We start from the raw sequence: 17,755 nt of genomic DNA, 5'->3' as shown, positions 1-17,755 counted from the left end.
AATTTTTCAGCAATAATTTGGATGACTGGGCAATAACAATCTTGCAGTTTATTAAGCCTTTTTTAATTGATATGACACTGAAACAGTAGCTTATTTATATATCGAGCAGATACAAAACATAAGCTTTTATTTGGAATCATGTTTCTGGCCACCTGATGACTGTCTAATGATAAGTCTCCTTTTAGCTCTGCATTTGGTCTCCACTCTCCTGTGGAAAAAATATATTTTGCTATTAGCTGCTATATTGTTGAATTTGGTCGCTAGCTAATCGCTACGCTAACTTTGCCTGTCTTCCTTTTGGTGCTAGGCAGGTACAGTAAGTTTTTAGATCTGTTTTGCTTAAAGAAAATGCCTGCTGTTGCCAAAAATGATGGTATGAGAACGGCGAGGGTTATTCAAAACTCTAAAGATTGAGGCTGTTGAACCAAAACAATGATCTGAAAGTCACTAGACAGTGTGGAGCTAATGGAAAAAGCAGCAGGCCCTTTTACATACAAGTCATCCAATGCTGATATAAAAATACTGACTACTTTTAAGAACTTGATCTGTGGTTTAAAGGTCCTCATCCTCATCTAGCGGTGAGGTTGCAGAATTGAAACTTCTCCTGTGTGCCAAGCACGTGGGATAACTATGGTGGCCCACGTGAAAACGCGAATGGCCCTATCTAAAGCCAGTGTTTAGTTTGTTCTTTCTGGGCTAATGTAGAAACAACATGGCAGACTCTGTGAAAACAGATCCACTTATAAACTAACTAAAACATAGCAATAAATATTATATTCCATTTCTACCAACAGATGCTCCTAATCCTACCACTGGACCTTTAAACATGCTTGACTTATGTTTTTGTTGACACTTTAAATTTAAACAGTTAAGCAATCCTATATTTAATGAACTGTTCGTACATATACCTGTGAAAAGTAATGAACAACATTTTGAATGTTACCCGTATAGTCAGGATCCAGTACTTCCTGTATACCCTATGTAATCAGGTAGGCTGCAATCGACCAATGTGCTGGCAGGAGTAAAGAAGTAAGTAGTATGAAGACCGAAAGTCTGTCTGAGCTAGCATGTTGGGGTGTTCTATGGGTCAAACAACACAAGACTTCCACCAGGACACCGGTGTTTGGAACCTTCTGAAACCAAGTCAACTTTGAGTTATTTTGAGGTATGTCGTCACCATGCTTCTTTTATTAAACCTAACCTATGTAACTTTACATAAAGTACATGACGTTATAAGTGAGCTGCTAATTGGTTGGATATCAAAGGAACTGTTTTATGGGGATATGTAGAAATTTTATAGGGCCAAACAGAGTACATGAAAAGTGTCCTTAAATTTGTCCTTGAAACAAGAAATACATGTCTGGTTAGATTAATGTTAATGTCTTTTAGAGTTTTTTTTTTTTTTGATTTTTATGATATTTAGTGTTGCTGCAAATGTTTACCAATGCTGGTCTTGCAATTCAGTATTTGTGTCATTACTGAGTCACCAAACATGCATGCACATATGTATGTACAGTACATGTACATGGACATATTGCATGTCATAAACGGACACACTTATAAATAGCAACATAAGTGTACAGACATAAACTTACATATGCTGCATATATGTATGTAAATTAAGACGCATTAAGACTGTCGAGCAAATCCAGTTTTAATCAGATTTGACGATGAGTCGTGATAAGGAAGTGAGTCATCAGCTGTGGCGCAGGCAGTGAGGAAAGACAGAGACAACTGAGGGTTAAGCTGCAAACCTCTTCTGACAAACCTTGTCTGTGGAAGCTTTAGTGGACAAAATGACAAGTGAAATATGGGGTCAACTATCAGTCATTCATCAATGAACCCATCCTGTCATCATTTGAATTTTGAGCACTAGGCAATATTAACCTTCATGACCCCCGAGTCGCATAGGACAGCTTGGCGATGCCTAAGACTGACAGGCACAGTATCAAAGTAACTGTTGGATGTCACTGTTATAAATGCTTTCAGTCACATAAAGCCATGGATGAAATGGTACCAGCATGATGATAGGCACTTGAGGAGCTCTTCATAAACGTCTTATCCTTACTGCTTTACGCTGATGCTTTGGCAAGACTACGCAGACTCTTCAGACATAAAATTTAAGTGCTATTCTTTGTGAGGATATTTTAAAACAATTACGAACTTTTGTCTCATAGACTGCTTGTCCTTTGTGCTCGGATAGTAGCTCTGCCAAGTAAAGCTGCCAAGGGCCATGCCAAGGCTCAAGGCTATTTAATCGTTATGATCTATATGAGTGGACAGAGCAATGAGGCCTCCATGAATAGAGGGTACTTCTGTGACCTCTGCTGACCTAAGAGTCACTGCTCTTAAGTTAGTCGGATATAAAGTTACATCCAGTGGGAGCTGTGTGATATCTGCTTACTGCCATCGCCTTGTGGGAAATGTGGTTGACACAAGGAACCGTGACTTCTAACACTATACAATATTAACAAAGATACATGATCAGCAGGCTCCGAATGTAAACGGTAGCTTTATCACATTTGCGATGTTTGTAAAATAATAACTGCAGATAAGTCTCTGTCCAGGCTGAAGTTTAAAATGGCTGCTCTCCTTTCCTGCACTTAGCTGGATTATATTCTCTGTTGGTAAATTACTCCCTTTGGAGAGAGAAATTAACCCAGATTTCCATATCAAAGCATTATGAATTGAGCCATTTTCCCTGCCCTCCCGTTCTGCTGAAAAGAGAGAGTGGAAGGAGTCTGTAGAAGTAGCCTGCAGTGATATGCAGGCCGTACAGGGCTCCTTTCTTACAGGAGCAACACTCTAACAGAGAGAATCAGCAGCTTTCTACTGAAGCGAAGAATGAGATCACTGGGCTTTTTGTGCAAGGTCAACTTCGAGGCAAGACACATCGTGTTTAAAATTCAGTCCTATCCTCACCGAGCACTTGAAACACACTGTGCCAGCCGGGGAACCTGCTTGCCATTATGCAAAGAGGCGGCGGGCTTAAAGTAAATACGTAATCTTAATGAATGCTGAGATCTGTGGAGGTGGGAGTGGGGGGAGCCCAAGTCAAGTAGAGAAGGGTCAGAAACACAGGGTGAATAATCCCGTGTGTCAACAAGACACAACTAGCTCTCTCTATCCCAATATGTAGCCATGTTTACAGTAAACAGAATTCTAAAGTTTTTTGACATCTGACATTGTTGTTCTATCACAAAATATGCAGGAGACTCCAGAAAGAATCTCATTATTTTTTTTAAATGTAAGAAAGTTGTTTAATACCTTGTCTTATTTACAGACTGAAAAAAAAAAAGAATTCTAATTACTGATTGAGATAGGAGAGGTTTTATGATAAATCAACAGATGCTAATGGATACTAACAACGGAAGGTAATTATATTTCTAGCTGCAAACAATAGGCTATTTAACATATGATTTTAGACTATTAAACATTAAAACAATTAAACATTATGTCAACTTCTGCTATTAAAGAGCTTGCTTACATTTGCTTATTTGTCTCATACATTGTGACCTATGTCATTGGCCCCAACTTGTCTCAGATGCATAAATTTAAAACAAAAGGACAGCCATTAGATGACATGTCACACAATATAGGGGTCTTGTTCTGGCCCCGTGCCTGCTGGCTGTGTCCTTTGCTTTGCCCACTTTGCGCTGCGAGACTGCCAGGACATTGAGCCTGACACATCAGAACTGCTGCTCTCTTGGTGCCCTCTTTCATTCGCACTATCACAGAGTCAAAGCCTGCAGAGACGAAGCTGTCCAGAGACTGAGCCCTGCTGGGTTTGACTGGGCCAAGATCCGATCAAGCCTCGAGGAGAGGGTCATCCTCTTCCCTGACTTCTACTTGCTATGATCTCTGAACCGATTCTAAAAGGCCTCTGACTTGATTTGAGCAGACAGTCCCCCTTGAAAGCAGCCTTTGGTTTGGCTTCTGTAGCCTGGAACGGGAAGAGCAGGGTCAGGCTACACACAGGCAGGAGAAAGCTCAAGCAAAGGCAGTGTGAGGAGGGGGGAAAAAAAACAGAGCTGATAGCCATGCTCCAGGTGCAGATGGCACACTGTTTTATGTGTGGCCTCAATGGATTATGTCAGCCAAGCTACTGGAGGCATATAATATGGAGAGATCACACAAAAACATTGTCAACCAAAATTCAAAGATTCATTAACAAAGGTCATCACCATGACAGCAAATGCCTAATAGATGGCCAAGACTCTTGAAGTCACCATGAGGATAAGAGCACGCTGGATAAAGAAGTCTTGAAATGAGGGCAGGAATTGTTATTTTACAATCTCACAAAAGGTTTGTACAGTAAATCATTTAGCATTCATACAGAATTTAAATAACAATTTCCAAATGCTTTCAAAGCCTCGCATTACAGTGGAAAGTAGGATTTGCGATACACATAAACCTTCTAAACAAAATTAATAAAAGAGAGCACTTTAAATAAAATGGCACTTACTGTATGAACTAAGTCAGAATATTTTATTCAAGGGTCCAATTATTCGCTAAGTAATACGCCTTACTTCTGCGCATTGTGAAGATATGATCAAGGCGGACACTGCCCCTAAGGAGCCGAGGCTGCAGCAACCCTGAAAACCAATAATGGTCAGAGGTCAGAAAAGGGGAAGCAAAGATCCAAGTCCCATCCTATTGTGTGACATGTTTCCTTCGCCTGCTCGCCCCAAAGGCTTAGTGTCAGTGTTAACACTTCAAACACTCAATATCTTCACAAAACACAAAGGACACAACTGCTTGCCATCCACATCATTTCTTCCAGGAACAGAGATATGGATCCTTCCCAAAGGTCACTGCCAGCTGAAGTTTCAATGATTAAGGACAGCTTTGTTGTTTGACTTTTTTCCTGTAGCACAATCTACTTTTAGGTGCAAATTGAGTAGTTTGTTCCATATTAGAAAATAAAATTGGATCATGTTTTATATGTCAACTTTAAATTGTAATGGGTGGCCATATTTGTTGGATAGCAATTTTATAATTTAAAGGTGTATATTCAGTTAGATAACAGAGCACAGATTGTCTTTTTTAACCATAATGTATATCTATAAAAGTAATATTACTGTTGCTTGCCAAAAAGAATAATCTGCAGCAATGATGCAAACAGTGATAGTGTATAAGTATGCAGAGGGCAGTGTGAGTGGGTGACTATAACACACCTACATATGTTCCTTACTATAACATTTTTTCTAGTATAAGGGTGATAGCTTCCTCTGATACTTTCCCTGTCCTGCCACTCTTGAACCCATGAATACTCTGCCTGCAAGCTACGCTGCCACTGAAGCTACTTCAACAGCACGCTCCTGAATCAGTCAAAAGACAGCATTGTTACCAGACAACTGAGTCCACTGTCTACTCTGTTACACATTTATGGAATCATGCACCAGAACACAGACAATGTCGTTGGCTAATCTCACAAGACCGGGATCCAATTTCAAGCAGGCACGGGTGATTCAAGAATCAATCTGGTTAGCTTCCTGTTTTTAGCCTGCTGCTGTTATACTCTGGGTGTAACTCAAAGGGATCTCCAGTTTCCCTGGAATGTGTTCCTGCTCCTGAGGTGGTGATAAAACACCTTATTTTATGGGTCGCTGATTACTCACTGTACCCTGATGTGTGTGTGTGTGTGTGTGCTGATACCAATCTTAGTGAGCACAAAACTAGAGAACTCTCCATATTTACAGTATCCTCCAATTTTGCATTTTTCTTTCCCATTCTCCCGTACAACCACACACATAAAAAAAATAAATAAAGAAAGATCCGCGGCAGATAAATATATAATTGTTTGTTCAAGTGTGTTTTGCACAGTATGAGACCTTCCGATTGCTGCACCAAGTAGAATGCACTGCAGGCAGTCTCTTGAGGGAAGGTCTCATTTTCTGCCTCCCGCCGTGAAATATTCAGTCCGGCCTGAAATAATATGGGACTCGTTTCAAGGCTTAGCACTTTTCAAATATGCTGGCAATAATGGACAGGGCATCAAATGAAGCACAGCCTCTCCAAGCAAGGGGAGCAGAGGTTTTGAATCCACAGCCAGGGTTTCACATAACACCAGAGACAGTTGAAGTGCAGTCTACATATACAGTGTAGTGATTAGTTATTGGTGGGATGAGCCTGTGAATCCATGCCAGCATTGATTTAGTCATACTGTACGAGGTCTGTTTGGTTGGGGAATATATAATACAAATTCACATTGCAATATTATTTCTAAATACCTTAGTTGGATACTGCAGAGTGCCAAATTATATTTCCATATTTCCCTGCTTTATGCATATCACCAGGGAATCTGAATTCCATTCAGTCTGAAAAAGAAAAGAGAGGAAAATCAAGGGTGCACCATAAATGCACAGAGATGGAGTGCAGAAGAATGTTATAGAGGGGGCTTTGGTGAAAGGATTCAAGGATTTAACAATCCCACATCCTCTCAGCCTGTCCTTCATCTCTAATAATCAAGCTTGGCCACAGAATATCCCTCTGGATGGGAAAAAAACATGTTGCCTGTCCGCCTCTCACTCATCTTTAGACTGCCAGTCTTGGGTCTTCCTCTTGAAGTCTTCTGTCACATTTATGGCTTCAAACACTAAGCACAGCCTTTTTTAACTGACTGCCATGTCTTTAAAGCTAGATATCTTTTTTGTACTACATTAGCATGAGATGAAGGGCAGTGTGTCTGATGCAAAGGAAGCCCCGAGAAGGCTGGACCACAGACACTATGAACTTGTTTGTTGCCGTACACCAAAGGCCACCAAAACAAGCTAACTGGTTTCGGCTCAGGTGAAGTAGAATGTGTAAGTCCGTGGTATCCCTGCATATTCATGAGTGCACATGTAGACAAAGCAAGTGCTTGAATTTGAGAGTGAAGTCACATTTAGATTGGTTCTCCAGAAATGGTGCATGCATAAAGGTCTAATTGTTATAATTTGGAGACACATAATATTCACAAACATTATAGAGCACACCAAAGTTTGGAAAAGCTTGTGTTGGTGTGCGAGGGCATGCTCTTATCTGCTCTCTTTTACAAGTGAGGACACCCAGGGACATGTCAGCATAATTATCTATAGTTGATTATCTAAAAAAGCTAATAAACATAAAACTTCTGCAATCAGCATCACATAATTGTACATTAAAACAGTTAATATTAGGCAGACCCCTGTAGACTATCTGTCTATCTATCTATCTACCTATCTATCTATCTATCTATCTATGTTTTTCGATGACATGCTTAACAAAAGTGTTTTCCTTTGTGCGCTCTAACAATCCAACTTCAAAAGTCTTGACTCAAAAATAGATAAATAAATAACTAGATATATTCTTTTAAAAAAATATATAAAAGAAAAAAGCAAAAAAAAGTTCAGGTTTGCAAACTTGAAAAAGAGTTTGTGTATTTCTTGCATGCCCGGAAGGTTGGCTGCCGTGAGAGCTACAGAGGCAGGAGAGGAAGAAGGAGCTCCTGAAACCGGAGTGTCCACTGAGCGGCGCCGCAGCCCGCAACTTGCACCAGCAGAGCCAGCCGGCGTTTCCTCCCTTGCAACACGCTGCAGGGCCAATCCGCTCGCACACCCCGTGTAGGGTTACAATGACAAGGGCCCTGTCTGAACCACGACTTTTAGAAAGATAATATTACAGGTAGGTGCAAGCCACGGACCGTGTCACTATCGATAGACAAATTAAGCATTGAAAAACAAGACCGTGACCCAGAAATTCTCGCTTTAATCGGGTCACCGTGCTCGTTTTCAGCACTGAGTGATAATGGCACCTCTCACTGTCCTTAGCATTTGAAGTCCCCTTACCGCAACCTGTAGCTTTTGGGGCAGTGAAAATTGTCCAGCTGGACGCCTTGTATTTTCCCCTATTGGTGCCTTTGTATGTTTTGAGCCATGTACACCTGCCTGCTGATAGCTTTCAACGTTTTTTTTTTTTTTTCAAAACCTAGTTGAAGGTCAGTTCTCTCCTCTAATGAGCTGCTGTGAGGATTTCTGTCTGCAGAGCTCCAACCAAGGATGCAGATAAATGTGCACAGCCTTAATTCACTTGTAACTCTAATGCAAGTTAAGTGAAAGTGTTAAGAAACAAGAATGGACTCGTTTTCTGCAAATTCAATCACTTTATTTTGTTTATATCGGTGCCTGTTTTCCCTATCAGCCCCACTAGCCATATTATATTCAAGGTTTACCTTTTTAAAACACTGATGTGCAGAATTGACCACATCTCTCTAACCCTCTTGTCAGCTCTGCAACATGCTGGAGGACTCCACTGGTTGGAGTCAAGTGAAAAGCCTCAGTAAAAGAAGGGTAAATCTCTTGTTTTTATGTTGCACATGGGGGAAACAGCCTGAAAAGTCCAAGTAGGCTCGTCGGGCGTCGAAAGAAACGCCGAGATGTAAGCTGAAATTTCTCTGAAATAGGCCGAACAGAGAGTCTTTTGCTCCTACAGGGTTTTGTTCAGGGTTCCACAGAGAAAGCCCGATGCAAAGTGGGCCTACAGCCAACTGGGATGGATTCTAGGGTGGAACCTAAACAGATGGGAAATAGTATAAAGGTGAACGCAAGGTCAATCTGAGCTTCAGTGATAAAGCTGTGGGCACTGCTCATAGCAGTGTTTTAAAAGTTGACTTAAGAAAACAGATTGTGTGGTCAGAGTAAACTCTTAAGACCATATTGGGCCTTTTTTTTCCAGGCTCCTTTTGTCTAGATTGCCACAGGCGGAAGCAGCAGACACCAAATGGTCAAAAAATTGTTATCATTATGTTTGTCTGGAAAATCAGCAGAATGGGGGTGTTGATTTCCAGCGGGTGGGTTTTCCTTTGTCCCTTTTTTTTTTTTTTTTTTTTTTTGTTCTAACCCAGATTTTCATGTTTAACAGGCCCACAGCTGATCCATCTCCCAGTGCACAATTGAGACAGAGGAGGTTAAAGCACTCTGAACGCACGGGACCATATTGCAGGTAATTAATATGTCAGCTCAATGATGAACTTCGTCAATACATCTATCACCACACTTACTTGTAACTGGAGTAGCTCGTGGGATGCTGCCGAGAGCGCAGACTGGGAGTACATTTGTCCATTAGTAAACACTTCATAGTGTGTGTTGTGATTGGGGAGGTAGCGGGGCTCCTCTCTGTCCAGTTGCAGTCATTTTCGCCCGTCACCTCCTCATCGCTGTAAAAACACTTGCTGTGGTTCGGTAGATTAACAGAGAGCCCCCTAATGGAGTAATTACACCGAGCCAAACATCTATTTTTCACCTGTGCTCTGCCATTATTCTCTGTCCCCTATCCACTCCATTGGAAGTCACTTACTCTCCTTACAATGAGTTATCATTGACTGCCATTTAGACGTTCTGGAGCAATTTGTCTTACTGAGGCCACGCGCTGGCCTCATTGCAAAGAACAATCATTCTCCCTCCAATATATAAAACATTCATGGGGAAAAGGAAGAGAAAATGCCCCACAAACAGATAGTAGAGAGTGGCTAATAGATACTATAAAGGTGACAGACAAGGAAAATAATGTAGGAGATTACTGGAGCGGGAACAAGCCAGCACAACCAGTACAAAAGCTTCAGGGACTGTACTGCTGGAAAAAAAATCCTTCACAAGACAAATGTGTTAAATGGGTAGTATGGCAGCTATTGCTGGTGGTAATTGCTGTTGTTGCAAACAAACTAAGTCTCAATTTAAATTTAAATTCTAAATCTTTATTTTGCCATTGTAATTTACGGTTTTTCTTTCATTTGTCATATTTGGTAAATGTTTAGCCATTCTTGTGCAATATTCAGCTCCAATTTGTTCTCTCTTTTTGATGGTTTCTTCTTTGAATGAATGCTTTTTACTGATTGACTTGACTTAAAGTCCTTGATATTCCACCGCTGTTTTTCCAAGCTTTATATAAATTTTTCCTATGTAGTATGTAAAAAGGACACCTTTTTATCTCCTGGCTTGTAGGTCACTGTCATTTCACCCAGTTGCAGTCTGGTTCAGCACCAAACTATTGGGAATAATATGGAAAATATTTCATTAAAGTTTGAATTAACAGACAGTATGTGCAAGGTTAGAGTTCCCCTTTTGCGAGAGCTCCTTTTTAACATCTACTACCTTTCATTTAGCATAGTTTTTGTCTTACACACAACAGCATAGCTGCTGCTAGAGTATTTAACTATGAACCAGTGTCACACAGCTCTTGAGAAGGCAAGCATTCCTTTTTAGACAGTGGCTTCACTGCTGTGCACAGTCCAGCGCACGTCCCCACTCAGTCCCAGCAGACAGGGTTAATCACATTCGTAACTGAGTGTTTTGTTAGATTAGTCTCTCTCACTGCTTAACACAATGACAAATAACCATTATTCTTTTTCTTGCACTGATAATCGGGACAACTTAAACATTTCTTACTAGCACAAGTGAAACCATTAATCCTCAGCGATACTGCTGATAAGTGGTGACTTTGGAGTAATGGCCCTGTCACCTTTTAAAAAAAAAAAAAAAAAAGACGAGGGAAAATTTGAACAATTAAAACAAGATACCCATTATATTTTGTGCATCCCATCGCTTTGTGTCATCAGGAGGGATCTGACAGTGGTAATGGACTAAATAATGGAATGGAGTTTTTAGTTGATTATTACGGATTTCATTGAAGATGTCCTCAAGACAAAAATGACCAGTTTAAATACTTAAATGATAGGTACAGTTCCTTATGTATTATTTCTATGTCTATGTTAGTTGATTAATGGATTGACAGGAAATTAATCTGCAACAATTTTGATAACACGCTAACCTGAACCAGTTTTCAAGCAAAAACTCCAAAAATTTATTGGTTTCAGCTTCTCAAAAAAGAGAATTTGCTGCATTTCCTTGTCTTTATTTTTCAGTTAATTGAATATCATCAGGGTTTGGGTTGTTGGTCGGACAAAACACAACACTTTATGACATCGCCTTGGACTTGGACTAGGAAGTTGTGATTGTTCATTGTTTCCTGCTGTTTTATAAACCAAACGGTTAAATATTGAAAATAATAATTAGCTTTCCCTCCTATCTGCGACAATTTGGCCCCATGAATCTTCTGATAAGTCGTGTTTTTTTGCAGCTGGAGATGCTCGATTGCTTCATAAACAAAGAGGCAGTAAACATAAACAGCAAGAGAAGGCATTAAAGGTAAGTGCTGGAATGCATAAAAAAACACAGCTGAAAGCCTTGATACAATGGTGCGTAGTAAACAGTAGTGTGTCTGATACTTCACTAATCTTAATAGAAATATAGGACAGCAGAGATTCCATTGTATCCTGACAGTGATATTATTATCTTTAACAAAAGAATGATATACTATTGGAGTTAGAGCTGTGCTCTCCCAAACATACTGCACCTTTATGTCCTTCAGTTGTATTTACAGACAGTCCAACTTGACTACAGTGTGTGTCGTTGTTGTGATGCACCGGTTACATTGTGTAGCTCGCACTGCACCCTTTGAATACCCTTTGATGTGGGCTGGAAACATGTCAATAACTGTTTAAATATGAGCTAACTACAAGTGCTGAGAGGAAATATTCAAAGACTTCACATAGGCTAATTGAAATTCTCCCAATTTAATCGACTTCACCATCATATGTTCTATTTGTCATTATGGCTGTCTGCAGCACTAATCAGTTGTTAATGTAGCTTCCTAGAGGTGTTACACTATAACTGACAGGATGAAAATAAACACGCATAATTGAGTTCTTGATTGATTATGATTTGAGATTATTTTCCCATTTTCATTTAACGACTTCAGCTATCTTGACATTAAGAAAAAAGCCGTATTAATCGCACTGTACATTTGGTCAGGTTACATTGTTAGCCTTATTGTCAATTTGGTAATAATAACTTTGAACGCAGTTGGATTCTCTCTTACTTAATGGATTTATTATTAGAATAAGACGAAAACATGCCTACTTAATTGCTTGAGGCTGCTCAAGACGGGCAAATCTGTTCGTGTTTGAGTTTGAATCATTTTTGTTCTTGTTTGTTTCATCAAGCACACTGACTAAAACAGGACACTTGCTGAGAGTCAAAGTAGAACTAATTAGCCAGTTGAATATTTCCAGTTACCACATATCATCCTTTTAAAACAGATGGTGAAGAAAGATACTTTTACCACCTCATTTAGTCTTCATATGTCATCAGTTTTTAATACATTTTAGAAAAGGTTCACCCAAAGATTTAGTTATAAATGACAAGAAATTGAAACATCTGAACAACTATAGATTAGACTCTTGTACTTCTGTGCCTTTCTTGTTTTAGAAGACTCATACAGTACAACTTGCTTTAGAAATGTTAAGGTAGTGTTTGTGCCGATGAGTGCTGAGGAAGTATTTGGCTCCATAAGAAGAAACGGTGGCAAAAAACAACCTTAAATTGTCCTGGATGTTGGTCATTGGTTGGAACCCTGACTTTACACTGTTCTCATACTTCCCAGTTTCTTACTATACCATTATTTTGATCTATCAGTGTCTCATCCTACATGCCAAACTCTCAATTCGTTGGCAACAACTCAGTCCCAGGCACTTGATACTTAGTATTTCTATGGCCGTAGCTCTGTTTTGATCAAAGGGGTTCAGGGGCCTAAGTTTCAAATCCCCCAAAGCCCATTTTGGCTACTCTTTGTTTAGCCCATTGGCATTCTGACCCCATGCTTCTCAGACTTTGAACTCAAAGCTTGGAAAAGCCGTATCGCTTCTTTAAACACATTATCAGTGGGCTAGGTTTTAAGAATATCACTAATCATCTTAAGGTTTTAGTGCAGTGTGGCAGGAGCGTTCAAGCCTCGGGGCCCATTTACTGGCATGGCCACTGTAAGAAATGTTCTGTGAAATATACGATAACTCGATGGCAGCAAGTGTTTTGGAAGTCGATGCATTTCGTATAGGGGCAACTTAAATCTACACTTGTGCAGCAATTCACTCTAAAAATGAAATTGTTTAAGTGTACAACTTAATTTTGGGGTCATACCAGGGTGGGAGCAGTTTTGTGGAAAATATGGTACTTGAAAACAGTGTGATGTTTCTGATATCAGTTGGGTTGTGGCGTGACTGCTTGTAGCATCCTCCGTGTTGCATCTGAATACAGACAGCCTGGTATTTATTTACCTTCAGTTCACTTATGCAGCTCTGCCGATTTAACTGACTTTGTGTGTCAGGGTAAAACTTGCTCCTCCACATCGGAGAACTTGACTCTACATTTAATTTAAGCTGTTAATGCTACAGTTTAATAAATAATTTATATGTACTGTCAAGAAATTGGCATTAACTGCATACGTTTTGAAAGGGTGATAGAGCTCATACATATTATACAAGGATTATACAAAGTGGAAATATGAAGGAGTCAGATTTCTATGGAACCTGCTTGCTGCTGCTAAGCGCTGCATATTTTTGCTGGCTCATTTTCTGTATTTATAGTTTACTGTTTGTCTGAATGGAAGCAATACGTATGTAGATTGTATTTTTGTCTCAGTGCTAGTAATTGTTGGCCATTTTTTACAGCAGCAACCCATAACAGTTGGCACCTAACAACAAGCCTGAACTTTGACAATGTTTTATTTCATTATTCAAATGCACTATATGTTATATTATTTTATACATAATCTCGTAACTAAATAGTGTCAGTTACATTGACTATGTTTGTTCAGTTGTTGAAAAACAAAAACGGACCAATTAGGTATGTTTCTGTACAACTTGTGCACTATCTGCATGAACAATTGTCATATGCATCTGCTTCGTCCTATTGAACACAATACACTACCTGCAGTGCAACATGTAATAGTTGTTGATGATGCTGATAAAAATATGATTTAAACATTATAAAAATGTCTTATAAACACACAGGACCATCTCTTTGTGCCCTGTCTTGAGAATGAATGTGATTGCATACAACTCTGTTTGTGCCCCTCTGCTCCTCTCACACCTCCTCAATCTCATCAGCCCCCATGCTAAAGATTTGGCACCTTGAATTACATTGTCTTCATCTGGAAATATTTCAGCTGCAATTCTGCCACTCTAAAGGGAGATGAAGATAAAGGAGAAGAAGGTAAAAACACACCCTGTTGTGTGAATCCTAGAGAAGGCCTTGAACCCTGCCATTCATCCCTTTCACTTCATCAGCTGAGTCTAATTGCCAGAGAGGACAGGATACCCAGGGCCCAATTGTTCCTTATCCTCTTTGGAGCCTCTGAGGCATGAAAAGCGAAAGGCCTGCTTTTGATCTTTTTTTTTTTTGTTAGTTTTTTTTTTCTTTTTTTCTGTCATCCCCTACTATCCTTTCCCTTAGAGTGAGACACTCCTTTCACACTGTGCCCCCTTCTTCAACCACGCAAAATAATTATCAAGCTCTGCTTCATCAAATAATGGTAGATATTGGAGGTCATGATGGGGAGGGCCAGAGGTCTGCAGGGGTGGCCTTAGGACGTGGTGGAGCTCCCAGCTCATCTTAGAGGCATGCTCCTTAGCTGTGGCTACCTTTATATACCTTGACCCCGGTTTTCGTTTGTCTGTCCTAATGAGACCCTCTCATGCAGCCAATGCAATAGAGGTCTTGCAATGGCAGGGTTGGGAGGCCAAAGTACAATGAGACGCAGGGCTGTGCTCAGACAAGGGCGCATCTGTGCTATCTTATTAAGCCTTGGAAAAGAGCTCATGCGTCTCAACGTCCCATAGGCGCTGAGAGCAGATCTATTGACACCTACTTGTCCTTTGCGGTCAACACCTTTCTGTGAAGAAGCAGGCACACCCAAGTTCTTGTTAGAAGTAATTCTTGGCAGAGTATTTAGCGAGGCAAAGTGCTTAACTCGGTTTGGGTGGCCATGTGGCGTAAGGATAAAGAATGCAGCTTTGTAATGATGAAAAATTCCTTGGAACTGGAGACATGACAAGGGATGTCAAAGACCAATTTGTCGAAAGCAAACAGTCCTCATATTTAAAGCATGAAGGGCACCAAAGTCTCTCTTAATGCTTAATTCCTCACTTGATTTTTTTATAAGTTCAAAGGCATGCTTTAGGTTATTGTTAATCATCACTTTTTAGACATTTTTTATTCAGAGCATTTTTTTGTTTGTGTTTTTGCCCTCAGTAATAGACTTGGCCATTATCCATGCCCAGAAATTTGTCAAAATTCGAAAGAGTAAAATGCAAGTTAAACCCCCTGCTGATTTAAGAAGGGAAAAAAAAATCCCCGCGTAAGAAACAATGAGACCAAAGATAGCCAACCTAACCACCTATCTAACTTGATAACAAAAGGGACAGCAGGATATACTATAAGTAGAGCAAAATGACAAACAAAAACACAAGTAGGCAAACAAAAACCTTTAAGCAATCATGTTAAGCACGCCTAACATCTGAGCACTGTGCGAGAACAAAGCAGGGCTCCTGTCAGAGCATCGATCCACTCCTGAAGGCACACACATCCATAGCTCTCTGATTGCTCCCTGCCTCTCGCGCCTCTCTCCCCCGCGCCTCTAACTCTCTCTGCTCTGGCTCCTTTCTGAGAATGTGCTTATCGATCTGGCCTACTTCGTTGGAGTTAACTCACTGATAAAACCTGACCAAGGGCTTCCAATGGCCTGGAAGAGTTTGGAGAGCTGGTGAGAAGGCAAAGATGATAAGAAAACAAAGAAGTGGTCGCTAAAATCACTAAAATATTTTGTCGTAATGTTGAGTTAGTCAACTGTTGAGTTTATTAAATGTGCAGACACTAGTTTTGACATTTTAATGTTGTTGTGTATGGCAATGTAATGAGGTTTTCACTGTGTAGGCAACTTGGAAGAAGCTAAAATGATGCTGAACTTAAAAAAACTAGCACTTATCTGATTTGCACCACAGACAGCTTTACAGCTCTTAAGCAGGTAATAATCTGCTTATTCTGAGAGTGCTGTAAAACCTCAATGATTTTGGGACTTTTGGGACCTAATTAAGAAAAATTGAATACATTTTAAAATGGCATGTTTCGGATTGTAGTCCTAACTATAGGCAAATTTAATGCACTATTTGAAATTGTTGATCTGATTTTTATTGTCTTTTTGTTCACTCACTTGATATTTGTCTTTCTACACATGGTTTTCTTGGTGCTTGATTTTTAAGAACCCATCTTGACATGAGTGTGGCATCTCCAGAAGTGGTAACCCCATCTTGTACTCTACAGTAGTTAAGACTCTGAGTTCGAATTGCCTGAGACTTTCTTGCATATACAGTATTTTGGTAGATTGTCACAGGGCATTTTTACTCTGCAGTAGTCAGAGACTTCATCGTTCATAAGGGTTTTATTGCAATATGATGAATAATGTGGGCCAAACTGGGATGGTAGTATGTGTCGTGTAATTACAGTTGAGTTAGTCTGACATAATGCACTTCATCTACTGGGCTACACACCTACAGCGTTTGCAGTATTAAACTAATGGCAAATTTGTCCATTGACTTGACTCAGTTGGTTAAAATACCAGTTGCATCTGAATTAGTGAGGATTGTCAGTCATATTGTTGTGCTGTTGGTCGTCTGTGATGAGCCTGAACAGAAATAAGAAAAAAATTACAGCATTGTCTTTATTGAAGTAGTAAGAAATAGTAACTGTTGCAGCACAGTGCATGGTAGATCTCAAACAATAGTTTCTTGTGATTTTTTTTTCCAAGAAAGCATGCACAAAGATATGAAAAATCAGTGTTTCTTCACAAAAAAAAAAAAAGTGACTCATGTTTTGTGTGTCGGTGTGTGGAATCGTGTCTCCAGAGTGTGATTACATTGTATGTCAGTTTGTGTATATTTTTGCAAGTGTGTTGTGCTGTCATGTTTGTAACATTCCATGTGGGAGGGTCTGTTGATAAGTAAGCCATCTGTAGTGTTCTGCCGAACGACATGTTGTAAAGCGAGATTTGAGAGTGTGGAGAGACTTGACTTGACAAATCTTGGCACATAATGAGACAGAAGGGAGTAAAGGCAGAAGTCTGTCCAGAGATAAACAATTAGATTTGTCCCTGAGGTAAAGGCCAGGCAATGCAAGGACTCTCAGACTAACAAAATCAATATGGCTTCCAGTAAGAACACTCAGGGGGTAGAGTGATGAAGAGGTTATCATTCATTTCTCAGATTAGGACATACGTACACAATGAGAAACAATAACGCTTTAAAAATCAATATGATCACTAACATGAAAGCTGCATGTCGGGGATGTATGCATTTGAAAGTATGCATGTGATATTCAGCTATCAGTCAAATGTCATTGGTCTAATGAGACATGATAACTACGATCAACAGGGACGCTAAACTGAGCCAGTCAAGCCAGTTTTCTTCAGCAGCCAATTGTGAGAGGATCTTAAAGGAGACAGCATTTGGGAATGATAGTTTCACACCCTCAGATAAAACCATAATGGAGCATGAGCCATAGACAGAGTGGGCAGTCCCTTTGCGTTGCATCCCCTCTTAGGTCCTGCCCAGACTTGAAGGTCTAATCTAACATCTCACCACTGTTCCCAGCAGGCCTCACAAGGGTAGCACTGCCAGGGCAAGGAGGGTTGGACTGTTGGGGGGGGGGGGGGGGGGCGTTCTGCGTTGTGCTTGCACTTGCTTTAAAGAAGACAACAAAAAGAGAGGGTGAATGGTTTTGGGGTGGGAGTTGTGGTGGTGGGGGTGGTGATCACAACTCTTGTGCAACTGCTGTTAGGCAGGGAAGTCTCCTCAGAGACGCCGAGCCGCTGACCATAAAGGTGTGAGCCTGAGCCGTGGCCAGCCTGT

General features: G+C 40.2%; 1 long non-coding RNA gene across 1 annotated transcript in view; it reads left to right on the top strand.

Moving 5' to 3' along the window:
• Positions 1-7,460: 7,460 nt before the first annotated feature.
• Positions 7,461-17,755, top strand: part of LOC117249540 (uncharacterized) — a 110,485-nt gene continuing 100,190 nt past the window's right edge. Inside the window, exons 1-3 of the long non-coding RNA XR_013491670.1 lie at positions 7,461-7,644; positions 8,881-8,961; positions 11,095-11,162. This is a non-coding gene — a long non-coding RNA (uncharacterized LOC117249540). The remainder of the gene's footprint in view (positions 7,645-8,880; positions 8,962-11,094; positions 11,163-17,755) is intronic.

This window comes from Epinephelus lanceolatus, chromosome 5 (assembly GCF_041903045.1).
Source record: "Epinephelus lanceolatus isolate andai-2023 chromosome 5, ASM4190304v1, whole genome shotgun sequence".
Taxonomy (NCBI): domain Eukaryota; kingdom Metazoa; phylum Chordata; class Actinopteri; order Perciformes; family Serranidae; genus Epinephelus; species Epinephelus lanceolatus.
This window is presented reverse-complemented; position numbering and strand designations above follow the sequence as displayed.